This window comes from Pelophylax lessonae, assembly GCF_965119305.1.
Source record: "Pelophylax lessonae genome assembly, chromosome: 4".
Taxonomy (NCBI): domain Eukaryota; kingdom Metazoa; phylum Chordata; class Amphibia; order Anura; family Ranidae; genus Pelophylax; species Pelophylax lessonae.
The window spans coordinates 457,657,019-457,671,734 of NC_138771.1; positions in this window are offsets into that span (position 1 = coordinate 457,657,019).

The following is a 14,716-nucleotide window of genomic DNA, read 5'->3' on the forward strand; positions in this document are numbered from 1 at the left end:
CACATGGAGGACATGGAGGACCGCAGTCGGCGGAACAATGTCCGCCTTAAAGGGATTCCTGAAGCTACAGGACTGGAGGACTTGGCGGCATCCGTGACGGCGATCCTTGGCATTCTGTTGGGTGACTCTCTCCCCCCAAACCTGGAGTTCGATCGAATCCACCGGGCCCTGGGCCCCCGGTCACCGGATCCGGAACGCCCACGGGACGTTGTGTGCCGTTTCCACCGTTATTCGCACCGGGAGCTGGTGATACGGAAGGCCTGGGAGGCGCGCACAGTGGACTTTGATGGAGCACAGATCCGGATCCTCCCGGACCTCTCGAGGGCCACATTGTACCGGAGGGCGCTGCTTCGCCCTGTCCTGGACATGACTCGCAGGGAGGGAGCCACCTACCGATGGGGATACCCGCTAGCCCTGACTGTCCGGAAGTCTAACACCTCATTCACCTTACGCTCCCCCTCGGACTTACCAGCCCTCTTTGCCTTCCTGGGGGTGAAGCCGGTGCAGGTCCCGGACTGGCTGGTACTCCTCCCGCGCCCGTCGGATCGCCGGGGCAGGAGCCCCGCTGGCGGTGATGCACCTCTTCCTCCTCGACCACAGCGACAGCGGCAGCGCTCGAGTGCCTCGGTGGCTCCCAGGGAGGACTGAGCTTCTTCCACTACGGAACTGTGAGCTGTGTGAGTACTTATCCCCCCCCCCGGTTTGGCCCCTACCCCCTCCATCCCTTCCACGTGCTGCTGGTGCCCGACCTGCATTGACTTCCCACTGCCCCACTGGTGCTGTTTACCCGCCCCCCTCTCCGGTTTACCCACGAGGCGTTTTTTGCCCGAGCGCCCGCACTGACCCCACCGCCTCAGGATGGCCTCCCCTGCCATGAACTGCCGGAACCCCGTGGCGTGTGGTGCGCTCCGCGAGCCGGTTGTAGCGGGAGCCTGGGGGTATCCCATCCCCCTCATCTGGACTGTTCTACCGCTGCCTGCTCTGGCCCTCCCGCCGCCTCGTGACCCTGGGCTGAAGTCCTCTGTGGGGGGGGTTCCCGTGGGATCCCGGGACCCCTTCACCTGCGATGGATAATGTCTCTGATGGACGGGGGGGGGGGGGTGGCGGGTGGGGGAGCTAGGTGCTGGGATGGGGTCCGGGGTCCGCGCGGCGGCCGCGGGCTGCGCAGTTTTACTCAGGGTTCCTGGTTGTGGGGGGACTGTGGACGTATGCTTTACTCGGCTAGGCGGGGTGGGGTGTGTGGGGAGGGCGGGGGGAGATGGTGGACTTTGGTGGACGCTGGGTCTTTACGGGTCTGTGGATTGTGGGGGGGGGGGGAGGGGGGATGCTATTGTTACTGTTCCTTATACTGCAATTTAGAGTTTACATTTAAGTTTTGGTTTTTTGCTGCTGATTTGAATGTCTGTGGTCCTGGAGCGGCCCTCTGGGATGCCTTGTCTCGGGGCGGTCTCCGGGGTCTCTCCATGTGCTGCTTATCAGAGGCCTCCATGACGGCCCCCTTGACTGTTTTACTGCCTCTGTCTCCCTCTCCACGCTGCCATCTCCTGGTAATGGGCTGGGTGGGGGCCGGAGACAGCGGTTCGAACCGTGCCTGATCTACCCACTTCCCCCCATAGGCCTGCACTTGTGTACCCCTACGGGTCTCTGAGTGCCTGGTGGCTTAGCTGCCTTTAGCTAGAGGGGGGTGGTACTTACCCCGACCCCTCTCTCTTTTCGTTTCTTCTCTTTCTCTTTTCTGTCTGTCTCTCGTTGTCTTTTCCTATTGTCGGATCCATCTCCTCCCTGACCCCCCCCCCCCCGCTCCCTTGGTGTTGTTCCCTCTTTCTCTTTCCCCTTGCCATGGACGAGCTCACTGTGGTCTCCCTTAATGCCAAGGGGCTCAATGTCCCGGAGAAGCGCAAGGTCCTTCTGAACGACCTGCATCGCCGGCGGGCTGATATCGCGTTTCTCCAGGAGACGCACTTTCGTACAGACCGTATTCAGAGACTGACTAATAGATTCTACCCTAATTCATATCATTCCACGCATGCGGCTGCCAAGTCGAGGGGGGTGTCCATTCTTGTGGCTGCCAGGGTGCCCTGGACCTGCCAGGACTCCCTGCTGGACCCCAATGGTCGCTATGTGTTCTTGCGAGGTACTGTTGGGGAGACTGTGGTGATGCTCGCGAGCGTCTATGCACCGAACGACGGACAGGACGTGTTCATCGCCCGGGTCCTCAAACGACTGGCCTCCTTCCAGATGGGACAGTTGATCTTGGGCGGCGACTTCAACGTCCCGCTGTCCCCGGGGTTGGATACCTCCTCCGGCAGCTCTTCGGTGTCCCACGCTGCCCGGAAGCGGATTCTTCGTGCTCTTCATGATTCGCAACTTGTCGACGTATGGAGGATGCAGCACAGTGGGGAGCGGGACTACTCCTTCTTCTCGCCACCCCACAGGCTGTACTCCAGAATCGACTATTTCCTGATCCCGCATGGACAGCTTCACGCGGTGATAAACTCCACGATCGACACGATGACCTTCTCCGACCACGCACCAATCTCACTTGTATATAAACTATCTGAAGGGACACGGGGTAGGACGCGCTTCTGGCGTCTAAGTGACTCCCTCCTCAACAACGAGGAAGTCCGGACGGACGTCCTGAAGGAACTTACTGAGTTCTTTCGCACCAACACAGCGGAAGACTGCGACAGGGGGATTATATGGGAGGCCCATAAAGCGGTCATTCGCGGGGTGTTTATGAAGCATGGGGCTCGGCTCAAGAAGCAGAGATCGCAACAGTTACAGCGCCTCTTGGAGGCGATCCACAAATTGGAAACCTCCCATAAGCAACGTCTAGACAGGACGGAGGAACAGGAACTATTTGTACTACGTCGTCAGGCGCAGGACCTTATGTTTTCCAGGGCCAGGGCGGATCTCCAGAGGGCGCGCCATGCCTTTTACATGGAGGGGAACAAATGCGGGAGGCTGCTGGCAGCCTCGGTCAAGGCGCAAAGACTTGCGTCTTACGTACCCCGTATTCAGCCTCCGTCGGGGGGTGCGGCTACGTTGCCCGAGCAGATCGCGGGCGAATTTCGGAATTTCTATGCCTCCCTGTACAACCTCCCGGACCGTGGGGGAGCCTCGCCCGTTGTGGAGGACTACCTGGCCTCGGTGGACCTCCCGTCCCTGGGGGCTGAGGCCAGAGAGGAGCTGGAGGCCCCTATTACCTTGCTGGAGCTTCAGGCGGCGGTGGGCGCGTTGCAGGCTGGGAAGGCCCCGGGTCCTGATGGCTTTACCCTGCCTTACTACTCCACTTACATGGACGTACTTGGGCCTCACTGGGTGACTTGGCTCAATTCGCTGGGCAGAGGGGAGTCGTCCTTCCCCCCCGACACGCTTAGAGCTCATATTTCAGTTTTGCCCAAGGACGGAAAGGACCCCTCTTGCTGTGGCAGCTACAGGCCCATTTCTCTGCTGAATGTGGATCTGAAGGTGTTTACAAAAATTCTGGCCAATCGCCTCAGCCAACATATGCCGCATTTGGTCCATTTGGATCAAGTGGGCTTTATTCCCTCTCGGGAGGCGAGGGACAACACCTCCAAGGTCCTGAGCCTTATCCACGCAGCCCAGACGTCAGGCACACCCTGCGTTCTACTTAATACGGACGCGGAGAAAGCATTTGACCGCGTCAACTGGCGGTTCATGCTTTCCACATTGAGGGCAATGGGCTTCGGTGACAAGTTGATGTCTTGGATAGGGCACATTTACTCCTGCCCATCGGCCCAAGTGAAGTGCAACGGGATACTTTCTAGCCCTTTCCACATTTCAAATGGCACCCGGCAGGGCTGTCCCCTGTCCCCGTTGCTGTTCGCGCTCTCTCTTGAGCCGCTCTTGGGCAGAGTACGGGCCAATCCGGACATCTCGGGCATTCGGATTGGGGACTTGGAGTGTAAGGTGTCGGCCTACGCCGACGATATGCTCTTCTCCATTTCGAACCCGGCAATCTCGGCACCCAACCTAATGAGGGAACTGGACCTGTACGGCCAGTGCTCCAATATGAAGGTGAACTTTCACAAATCCGAGGCTTTGGGGGTGGGCGTCCCGGCCCCCCTACTGACGCACTTGTCCTCTACGCTGCCCTTCAAGTGGACTCGGGGTGCCCTGACATACCTTGGGACCCAGATTTCATCGGATTTGTCCAAGATATACGAGTTGAACTTCCCTCCCCTCCTGGCCCGTATTCGTGGCCTGCTCCAGACCTGGAATGTCGGTCTTCATTCCTGGTTCGGACGGTGCAATTTAATAAAAATGATGATTCTCCCTAAGATCTTGTACCTACTGCACGCTTTGCCGGTGCGGATCCCGACCTCTTTCTTTACTCAAACCCACAGTGTATTTTTGAAATTCATCTGGGCTCAGGGGAGGCCTAGGCTGTCTCGTGCCCAGCTGACTTTACCGAAACACTCGGGGGGCCTGGCCCTTCCGGACGTTGCTAAATATCATCTTGCGGTCCACCTAGGCCGGCTGATTGACTGGAGGAGACATAGCGAAGGCAAATTGTGGGTGCAGTTGGAGCGGGGGCAGTCGGTCGCTTCCCTGGAGGGTCTGCCATGGATCAGGGGGGACCTGCCACGGGACCTTCGAGAACACCCGACGATAGGCGTGACGCTTGCGACAGTTCGTCGCGCTTTGTCCCACCCCTCCATTTCCACACAGACGTCCCCGCTTTACCCGGTTCTGGGGAACCCGGAGTTCTCCCCGGGGCTGAAGGAAGCGGCATTTCGCGGACTGATGTCCCGGGGCGTTTCCCAAGCCACTCACTTCCTCAGGGGGTCTCGGTGGCCAACGATAGAGGAGCTGATGTCGCCTAGCGGCCCCTTTGTGCTGGGGTTCTGGCATGCAGCCCAAGTACACCACTATCTTCGCTCCCTGCCGGATCCATCTTCTTTCTCCAGAGATCTCACTCCGTTTGAGGAATACTGCGTGGGGAGCGGGAACCTACCGGGCACGCTGTCTAAATTGTACAGCCTGCTGATCTCCCCGGGGGAAGACTATGTCCTGCCGGGGCTGGCCAAGTGGGAACGGGATCTACGGCTGCACCTTACTCCGGCGCAGCGCCTCAAGGTGTATACCCTGGCTTTGAAGACCCCGACCTGCGCGAAATTGCAGGAGTTAAATTATAAAATTCTCACCCGGTGGTATCGGGTCCCCTCTCTTTTGGGCAGATTCTACCCCGGCACGTCGAACCTCTGCTGGCGGTGCCAGGGTGAAGTAGGCACCATGCTCCATGTCTTTTGGTCCTGTCCTCGAATACGCCCCTTCTGGCGGGACGTCCGGGCCCTTTTGGGGGAATTGTCGGATCGGGAGATCCCGGATACCCCGGAGTTCTTCCTGCTCCAGGTTTCCCCCATGCCTATCTCGAAGTGCAAAAAATCAATTATCCCTCATGTTCTGAGCGCCGCGAAGGCTTGCATTCCGGTACTTTGGAAGACGACAGGAGTGCCGACTATTGGGGACTGTATGCGCAGGATGGAGGATATAAACAGGATGGAGGACCTCACCCTCACGAGGCAGCATCGCAGGGAACGATATACTCAGATTTGGGGTTTCTGGAATGCCTTTGTGCTATCCGACAAGGGCAGGTCTCTGATTTGCGGTTGATTATTGCTCCGGGTGTGCCCGTGGGTTCGTCCATGCGGGGAGTTTCCCCTTCTGGCCCTCTCACCCCCCTTCCCCCCCCCCTTTGTCCTTTTTTCTCGTCCTCTTTCCTCCATTATCCCTTCTTGTGGTATTTGTTTGTGGTCCCGTCTGGGACCCCGTTCTCTTTCTCTTCTTCCTTTTCTTTCTCTTAGAAAAAAGTAGGGAGCGGCGGTTGGGAGCGGTTCTTCCTTTCTCATATAATACGGTTTCCTCGCATAGTTGTGTGGGGCCTGGTCATTCATGGCTTAGGGTGGAGGTGCCCGCACCTTCCCCGAATCTAGGGTTGGTTATTGGATTATATCGGGTTATCCTGTGTATTTCGATGTGATGTTATTGTTCACCTATCTGTGTTATGCCCTTTCAGTTACAAATATCTGTATGGAACGTGTTTCAGCTTGTTTTTCAACTGTGGTTCCTTTTCTACAATAAAATATTTGAAAAAAAAAAAAAAAATCTAAAGTGGTAACCTGTAAAGGCTTTTAAATATGTACATAGTTTGTTGCTGCTGCACGGTGTGTGTGCAATTTTAAAGCATGTCATGTTTGGTATCTCTGTACTCGGCATAAGATCATCTTTTATAGTTTACCAAACAATTGGGCAATATATAGTATATTTGTGCATTAAATTTAAAAAAGTGTTTTTTTCCCCAAAAAATTGCGTTTGGAAAATCTCTACGCAAATACTGTGAGACAAAAAAAATTGCAACACCCACCATTTTGTTCTGTAGGGCCTCTGATTTAAAAAAATATATAATGTTTGGGGGTTTAAAGTAATTTTCTAGTAAAAAAAAATATATTTTTTCATGTAAACAAAAAGTGTCAGGAAAGGCTTGGTTTTCAAGTGGTTAGAAGAGAGGTGATGTGTGGCATGAACTTCTAATATTGGGCATAAAATGCCAGTACAGTTCAAACACGCCCCAAATGACCCCTTTTTGGAAAGTAGACACCCCAAGCTATTTGCTGAGAGGCATGTTGAGTCCATGGACTATTTTATATTTTGCCACAAGGTTCGGGAAATTACAATTTTTTTTTTCTTACATAAAGTTGTCACTAAATGATATATTGCTTACACATGCTATGGATATATGTGGAATGACACCCCAAAATACATTCTGCTGCTTCTCCTGAGTACAGGGATACTACATATGTGAGACTTTTTGGGAGCCTAGCTGTGTATGGGACCCTGAAAGCCAAACACTGCCTTCAGGTTTTCTTAGGACGTAAATTATTACTTATTTTACTTCCTCACTACCTATCACAGTTTCGGAGGCTTTGAAATGTCAAGATAGCACAACCCCCCCCCAAATAACTCCATTTTGGAAAGTAGACACTCCAAGCTATTTGCTGAGAGGCATGTTGAGTTTGTGGAAGATTTTATATTTTACCACAAAAAACAGCAAATTTTAGGCAGGTGTGGAAAAAATGCTGGAAATTAAGAATGCTTTCAGAAATAGAAGTGTTAATAGTTTATTTTTTATCAATAAACATAATGGAAAGCAAATGAACAGAAGATAAATCCAAATCAAATCAATATTTGGTATGACCACCTTTGTCTTGCAAAACAGCTTCAGTTCTTCTAGGTTCACTTGCACACAGTTTTTGAAGGAACTCAGCAGGTAGGTTGTTAAAATCATATTAAAGAACTAACCACAGATCTTCTGTGGATGTAGGCTGCCTCAAATCCTTCTGTCTCTTCATTTAATCCCAAACAGACCCAGGGCTCTGCAAGGGCCAAACTTTCACTTCAAGGACTCCTTGTTCTTTACTCTGAAGATAGTTCCTGACCAAATCTCCAACTCCATTTGCAGAAATGCAGCCCCAAACTTGCAAGGAACCTCCACCATGCTTCACTGTTGCTTAAAGACACTCTCCAGCTCACTCGACGAAAAAAATGCCCCTTGCTACAGCCAAATATTTAATATTTTGATTCAGGAGTCCAGAGCACTTGCTGCCACTTTTCTGTACCACAGTTCCTATGTTTTCATGTATAGTTGAGCCACTTAGTCTTGTTTCCACGTCTGAGGAGTCTATAGCTTTTTTGCTGCAATTCTTCCATGAAGACCACTTATAGCCAGACTTATTTGGACAGTAGGTAGGTCTACCTGTGTCCCACTGGTTGCCTCCAGTTCTGCGCTGATGGCACTACTGAACATCTTCCAATGTTGTATGGAAGCAAGCTAGATGTGCTTTTCATCTGCTGCATTAAGTTTCCTTGGCCGACCACTACATCTGTGGTCTTCAATGTTTCCCGATCAATGGAGGCCAAAATGCTGATAAATACAGGCAGATACTTAACTATCATTTTATACCATCAGGGAGGCGTTTTACTGGCCCCAAATAAGTGCTGCAGCAGGACAATGACCCCAAACATACAGCAAAGGTCATTAAGAACTATCTTCAGCATAAAGAAGAAAAGGGAGTCCTGTAAGTGATGGTTTGGCCTCCACAGAGCCTTGATTATTATTATTATTATTCAGGATTTCTATAGCGCCAGCAGTTTACGCAGCGCTTTACAATGTTAGAGGGAGACAATACAGTTACGATACAATAAAATACAAGAGGATTAAGAGGGCCCTGCTCAGAAGAGTTTACAATCTACATCATCGAGTCTGTCTGGGATTACATAAAGAGACAGAATGATTTGAGGAAGCCTACATTAACAGAAGATCTGTGGTTTAGTCTCCAAGATGTTTGGAACAACCTACCTGCCAAATTCCTTCAAAAACGGTGTGCAAGTGTACCTAGAAGGATTGATGCTAATTTAAAACCAAAGGGTAGTCATGCCAAATTTTGATTTGATTTTTAGATTTTTCTTCTATTCGCTCACTTTGCATTTTAAAAATTGATAAAAATAAACAATTGAAAATATCGTTTTTAAAGCATTCTTACCTTACAGCATTTCCTCGCGCCTGCCTAAAAGGTTTTCACAGTACTGTATCACTACCCCCAAGGGAGCTACTGAATGATTGAGTTCCCTGGTACCTAATGATGGTGACCCTTCAAGTAATACATTAACCTCTGACACACCATGGTTTGTGAAAAGGTTTTTATTTGAACAGCACACCCAGCAGAGTATAACAGTGACAATAACCATAAGCAGTAAAAACAATTCACAAATGAGATATTATCAGACATGATTCCACAGTTCTGATAATAGCTCTTCACATTAAAGAGCAGTAAAGATGGTGGCCAGTGTCCTTTCATCATTTAGAAGTTCATCATGGAGTCTCCTCCTTCCTGTGGGGAGAGTGTGTCAGAGTTTTTTTCTTCCTTGAATGTGATTAGGTATTCTTTGCAAAGTGAAGCTTCACCTAATTCACTAAGCTCTGTGGCAACTGCACTTGCAGATTGCAATTACTGTATTTTCTGGCGTATAAGACTACTTTTGAACCTCAAAAAAATTTCCCAAAAAATGGGGGGTCGTCTTATACGCCGAGTACAATATCTCCAAGGTAACCTAAGTATAAGTATTACCGGTAGATGAAAATTATACGCCGGAAAATACGGTACACTTGAAAAGTTCAAATGCACTTACATATTGCACACACTGGGAGAGATTTACTAAAACTGGAGCACATAGAATCTGGTGCAGCTGTGCATAGTAACCAGCTTCTAACTTCAGCCTGTTCACTTAAAGTATAACTAAAGGCAAACCTTTTTTTTTTTTTAGTTTTGGATAGAGTGGAGAGAGATTAGAACAATGGTCAGGTTTTTATTGCTGTCTGTGCCCCCATTAACCTCTTCCCGACCGCCCGCCGCCTTTTTACTGCGGCAGTACGGCCCTACTGCGCAAACCGGCGTAGACCTATGTCGGTCACGTGCCTGCAGCTAGGGGGCCAGCACACACCGCCGGCGGCTCGCTACGGCCCCCACTCGGCAGCAGGGAAGCCGATGCACAGGTCAGGTTGCTCTGATTGTCACCGAACACCCGCAATCGCTCCCCGCTGAGAGAGCTGTTGTAAACACAGCTGACCGTTCTTCTCCCTGGAATAATCACAGAGCCCCTGTGATCCTTGTATATAAGATCACAGGTCTCTATGATCATTTCACAAGCCACGCCCCCCCCCCCCCCCCACTGTTAGAATCACTCCCCTAGGCTCACATTTAACCCCTTCCCTGCCAGTGTCATTATTACAGTAACAATGCGTATTTTTAGCACCGATTACTGTAGTAATGACACTGGTCCCTCCAAAAGTGTCAAAAATTTCTGTTAGGGGTCCGATCTGTCTGCCGCAATGTCGCAGTACTGCTAAAAATCACAGATCGCGCCATTACAAAAAAATGACATAAATCATTCCCGTAGTTAGTACACGCGATAACTTTTGCGCAAACCAATACAAAATCAAAATACAAAATTATTGCAATTTTTTTTAATCAAAAATATGTAGCAGAAAACAAATTGGCCTAAAATGTTAAAACATTTTGATTTTTAAATTTTTTTTTGAGAATGTCATATAGCAGAAAATGAAAATATTTTTTTTTTTTTCGCTTTTTTTTTGCTTATAGCACAAAAAATAAAAATCGCACAGGTGATCAAATACCACCAAAATGAAGCTCTATTTGGGGGAAAAAAAGGACATCAATTTTATTTGGGTACAGTGTCGCACGACCGCGCAATTGTCAGTTAAAATAACGCAGTGCTGAAACGCAAAATATGGCCTGGTCATTAATCACTTAAGCCTTGGCTGCTCAAAGACCAAGCCCTATTTTGCGATTTGGCACTGCGTGATTTAACGGACAATTGAGCGGTCAAGCGACGATGTACCCAAATGAAATTGACGTCCTTTTTTTCCCACAAACAGAGATTTCTTATGGTGGTATTTGATCACCTGTGCGATTTTTACTTTTTGCGCTATAAACAAAAATAGCGACAATTTTGAAAAAATAACAATATTTTGCACATTTTTTTATATGAATTTCTCAAAAAAAAATGCAAAAATCTAAATTTTTAACATTTTAAGCCAATTTGTTTTCTGCTACATATTTTTGGTAAAAAAAATTGCAATAAGCGTATTTTGATTGGTTTGCACAAAATTTATTACTTTTACTATCTACAGGAAAGATTTATGTAATATTTATTGTTTTTTTTTAACTAGTAATGGCAGCGATCTGCAATTTTTTTTGCGGGACTGCGACATTGCAGCAGATTGGGTCCCTAACTGACATTTTTGACATTTTGGGGGCACCAGTGACATTACTACAGTAATCAGTGCTATAAATATGCACTGTTACTGTCAAAATGACACTGGCAGGAAAGGGGTTCATTTTATTGATGATCAAGGGGTTAAGTGTGACCCTAGGGGCATGATTCTAACTGTCAGGGGGCGTGGCTTGTTAGATCATCACAGAGACATACGATCCTACATAGCAGGATTGCATAGCCTCTGTGAGGATCTAAGGGAGAATGACAGACGGCTGTGTTTACATCAGCCATCTGTCTTTCTCCCTCTGCTGCAGGAGATCATGAGTGACCGGCGGCCATCGGAGCCGCTGGTCACGCGCACTAGCTCCCCAGGGAATGAGCGGGGATGAGAGCGCACCGCCGGCGGTGCATGCTCGCCCCCTACAGGCGGCTGGGCGAGCGACGTACGGATACGTCACTTTGCCCAGCAGCGGCAGAGTGCCGCAGTATATGCACGGTGGGCGGGGGTAAAATGGTTAAGGGGGAAAATCTTCCGGTCCAGAAGTGGTTAAGGAGATTCACCCTCTCTATTTATCCTGTTTACCATTATCACCAAAGTGAAAATAAACGAAAATGCCACATTTTGGGTTCTCCCCAGAAAAGTAATAGAGGGGAAATCTTCCAACGAGGACACTAGTTCTGGTGACCCGTGGGCCCCAAGGAATTCTCTTAATATGCAGTGATTTCCTCTGACTTCCTGTTTGGCTATGTGACATGAAGTGAAGAGAAATCTCTGCAAAGCGACACAGATGGAGAAACAAAATTTACAGAGCTTATAACCCTCCCTTGCTCTATCCAAAATACAGAGGCGTAACTAGAACCTTAAGGGCCCCGGTGCAAGAAACCGTGAAGGGGGGGGGGGTCAGTGGCAGAGGTGGTGGTGGTGAGGGGGGTGGGATCAGTCCACTGAGGGTGGTTGGGAGGATTGGATCAGTGGCAGCGGTGGTGGTTGGGGGGATGGGATCAGTCCACTGATGGAGGTGGAGGGGAATGGAATCAGTACAGTGAGGGTGGTGGGGGGTAGGATAAGTCCACTTGGGGTGGTGGGGGGGAATGGTGTCAGTGGCAGCAGTGGTGGTGGGGGGGATGGGAACAGTGATGGTGATGGTGATGGGGATAGGGATGACAACAGTAGCAGTGGTGATAGGGATGACATCAGTAGAGGTGGCGGTGGTGGGATAGGGATGACATCAGTGGCAGTGGTGGTGGGGATAGGGGTGACATCAGTGGCAGTGGAGGTGGGGATAGGGGTGACATCAGTGGTCATACTGGTGATGGAGGGATAGGGATGAAATCAGTGGCAGTGGTGGTGGGGGTAGGGATGGCATTAGTGGGAGTGGTGGTGGGGATGACATCAGTGGCGGTGGTGTGGATAGGGATGACATCATTGGAAGTGGTGGTGGGGATAGGGATGACATTAGTGGCAGTGGTGGTGGGGATAGGGATGATATCAGTGGCTGTGGTGGGAATATGGATGACATCAGTGGGAGTGGTAAGGATAGGGATGACATCAGTGTCAGTGGTGGAATAGGGATGACATCAGTGGCAGTGGAGGGGATAGGGATGACATCAGTGGTAGTGGTGGGATAGGGATGACTTCAGTGGCAGTGGTGGGGATAGGGATGACATCAGTGGCAGTGGTGGAATAGGGATGACATCAGTGGCAGTGGAGGGGATAGGGATGTCATCAGTGGCAGTGGTGGGATAGGGATGACTTCAGTGGTGGTGGTGGGGATAGGGATGACATCAGTGGCAGTGGTGGAATAGGGATGACATCAGTGTAAGTGGTGGTGGGGATAGAGATGACATTAGTGGTGGTGGGATAGGGATGACATTAGTGGTGTTGGGATAGGGATGACATCAGTGATGGTGGGATAGGGATGACATCAGCGGCGGTGGTGGGGATATGAATTACATCAGTGGTGGTGGTGGTGGGGATAGGGGATGTAATCAGTGGCAGTGGTGGGGATAGGGATGACATCTGTGGTGGTGGTGGGGATAGGATTGATATCAGTGGCATTAGTGGGGATAGGGAGGACAATGTCCACTGCCACTGATGTTATCCCTATTCCCACCATCACCACCACTGAAGTCATTCCTATCCCCCATTACCACTGCCTCATGGGAGGGGGCAGGGATGGGATAAGTGGCAGAGGGATAGTAGTGGGTGGGGGGGGGGGTGGGATCAGTGACACTGGCACCCCCCTGCTCTTAGTCTTACTGGATTCCCCCTCATCCATGCTCAGTGTGTCTTTGTCTCTCTTCTCCCTTCCTGTGCCTCCAGTGATGCCTCTCCTCACATGGGGTCTCCTTACAGAACAGAGGTCGCCTCCCCCTCCACTCTACTTGTTGTTAGCTGGTCAGGCAATAGGAGGCAGCAGCAGGCGGGCGAGAACCCTGGCACTCTACCACCTCCCCCTTCAGCCCCCCCCCTCCACAGTGGTGGAACATGTGCAGCCCCCCCCACAATGATGGAAGGGGCAGGCAGCCCCCCCCCCCCATAGTGGCAGAACTCCAGGACCTAGTCGCAAGTGCGACTTCTGCGACCCTGGTAGTTCCGCCCCTGCCAAAAATGAAAGTTTTGTCTATAGTTCTATCTTAAGTTTTGACAATAAAACCTAGAAGCTGATTATGCATAGCTGCACCGAATTATGTGTACCAGTTATGTGTAGTAAATCCCCTCCCCCCCGACTATTTGCCTTTAGTAAATCAACCCCTATGTCTATGGATACCGTAGCAGAAATGGTCTTGGATACGCAGGCAGACATCTTCAAAGTACTGGACTGCAAGTAACCAAAGAAAACTATATTATTTACAATGAATAACATTTACAGAAATAGAAAAGAGCGCCTGGTAGAATTTGAGCTGTTTAAACTTTTAAATCCTCTGATATTCTTTAATACTCTCTAGAAATGTCTGTGAAATTTGGAGTACATAGAGATGAATACTTGAGCTATGCTAGACTGCCGCTGATGCTTATGTAGGAAGAGGATCAGAAAATAGCCATTTCTAACGGAGTGTGGATTTAGAAATACCTGCGAATAAAACTGCTAGAGGTCAGACTTGAGACATGCTTTGCAGCATTATTGGAGTGAAAATTGACATTACTACATGAAATCTTGTAAAAAAAATACATTTTATGTGTATTCTTTGTACAGTTAGCGTAAACAAAATTAATGAGCAGTCAGTTATCTCTTTGTACAAAATCTATAATAAATTATACATTACAGAAACATTGCATTTATGTCTTGGATAAACTTTCCACTGAAATCAATTTTAAGTTACCCCTAAAGTATATTTAAAGTCAAAACTTTTTTTTTCATTTTGGATAAAGCAGTGAAAAATTTAAACTCCTGGCTTTTTTGTCTTTTTGCCTTCAGTACCCCATGGGTAAATTTCCATTTACTTCCTGTCATATACACACAACAGAAAGTATGAGGAAATATTTTCAAAGTGAGGGAAATCCCCTCTTATGGCGCTTTTCCATTGCATGGAACCGTAACGGTTTGGCACGCTTTTGTGCTTTTCCACTGCTGGTACCGCATGGTATAGTGTCGGAACAGTTCGGTACGGTACGGTATAGGTTTGCTTTTCCACCGTACCATGCGGAACCAGCAGTGGAAAAGCAAACCGGTCAAAGCAGGGCCGAGTAGAGCCGAGCCGGTACGAGCCGATACTTGCAGTGGAAAAGTGCCATTAGATATCATTATATCACTGAAACAAGAGTCTTTCCTGGAAGATGTTACCCTCAATGCCTGTGCTGGTGACAATTTTAGGCTGTTCTCCAGGCTAAAAAATTTCAGATACATATATTCCTCAAAAAATATAAAATAAATAAAATCTATGCTTCATGTCA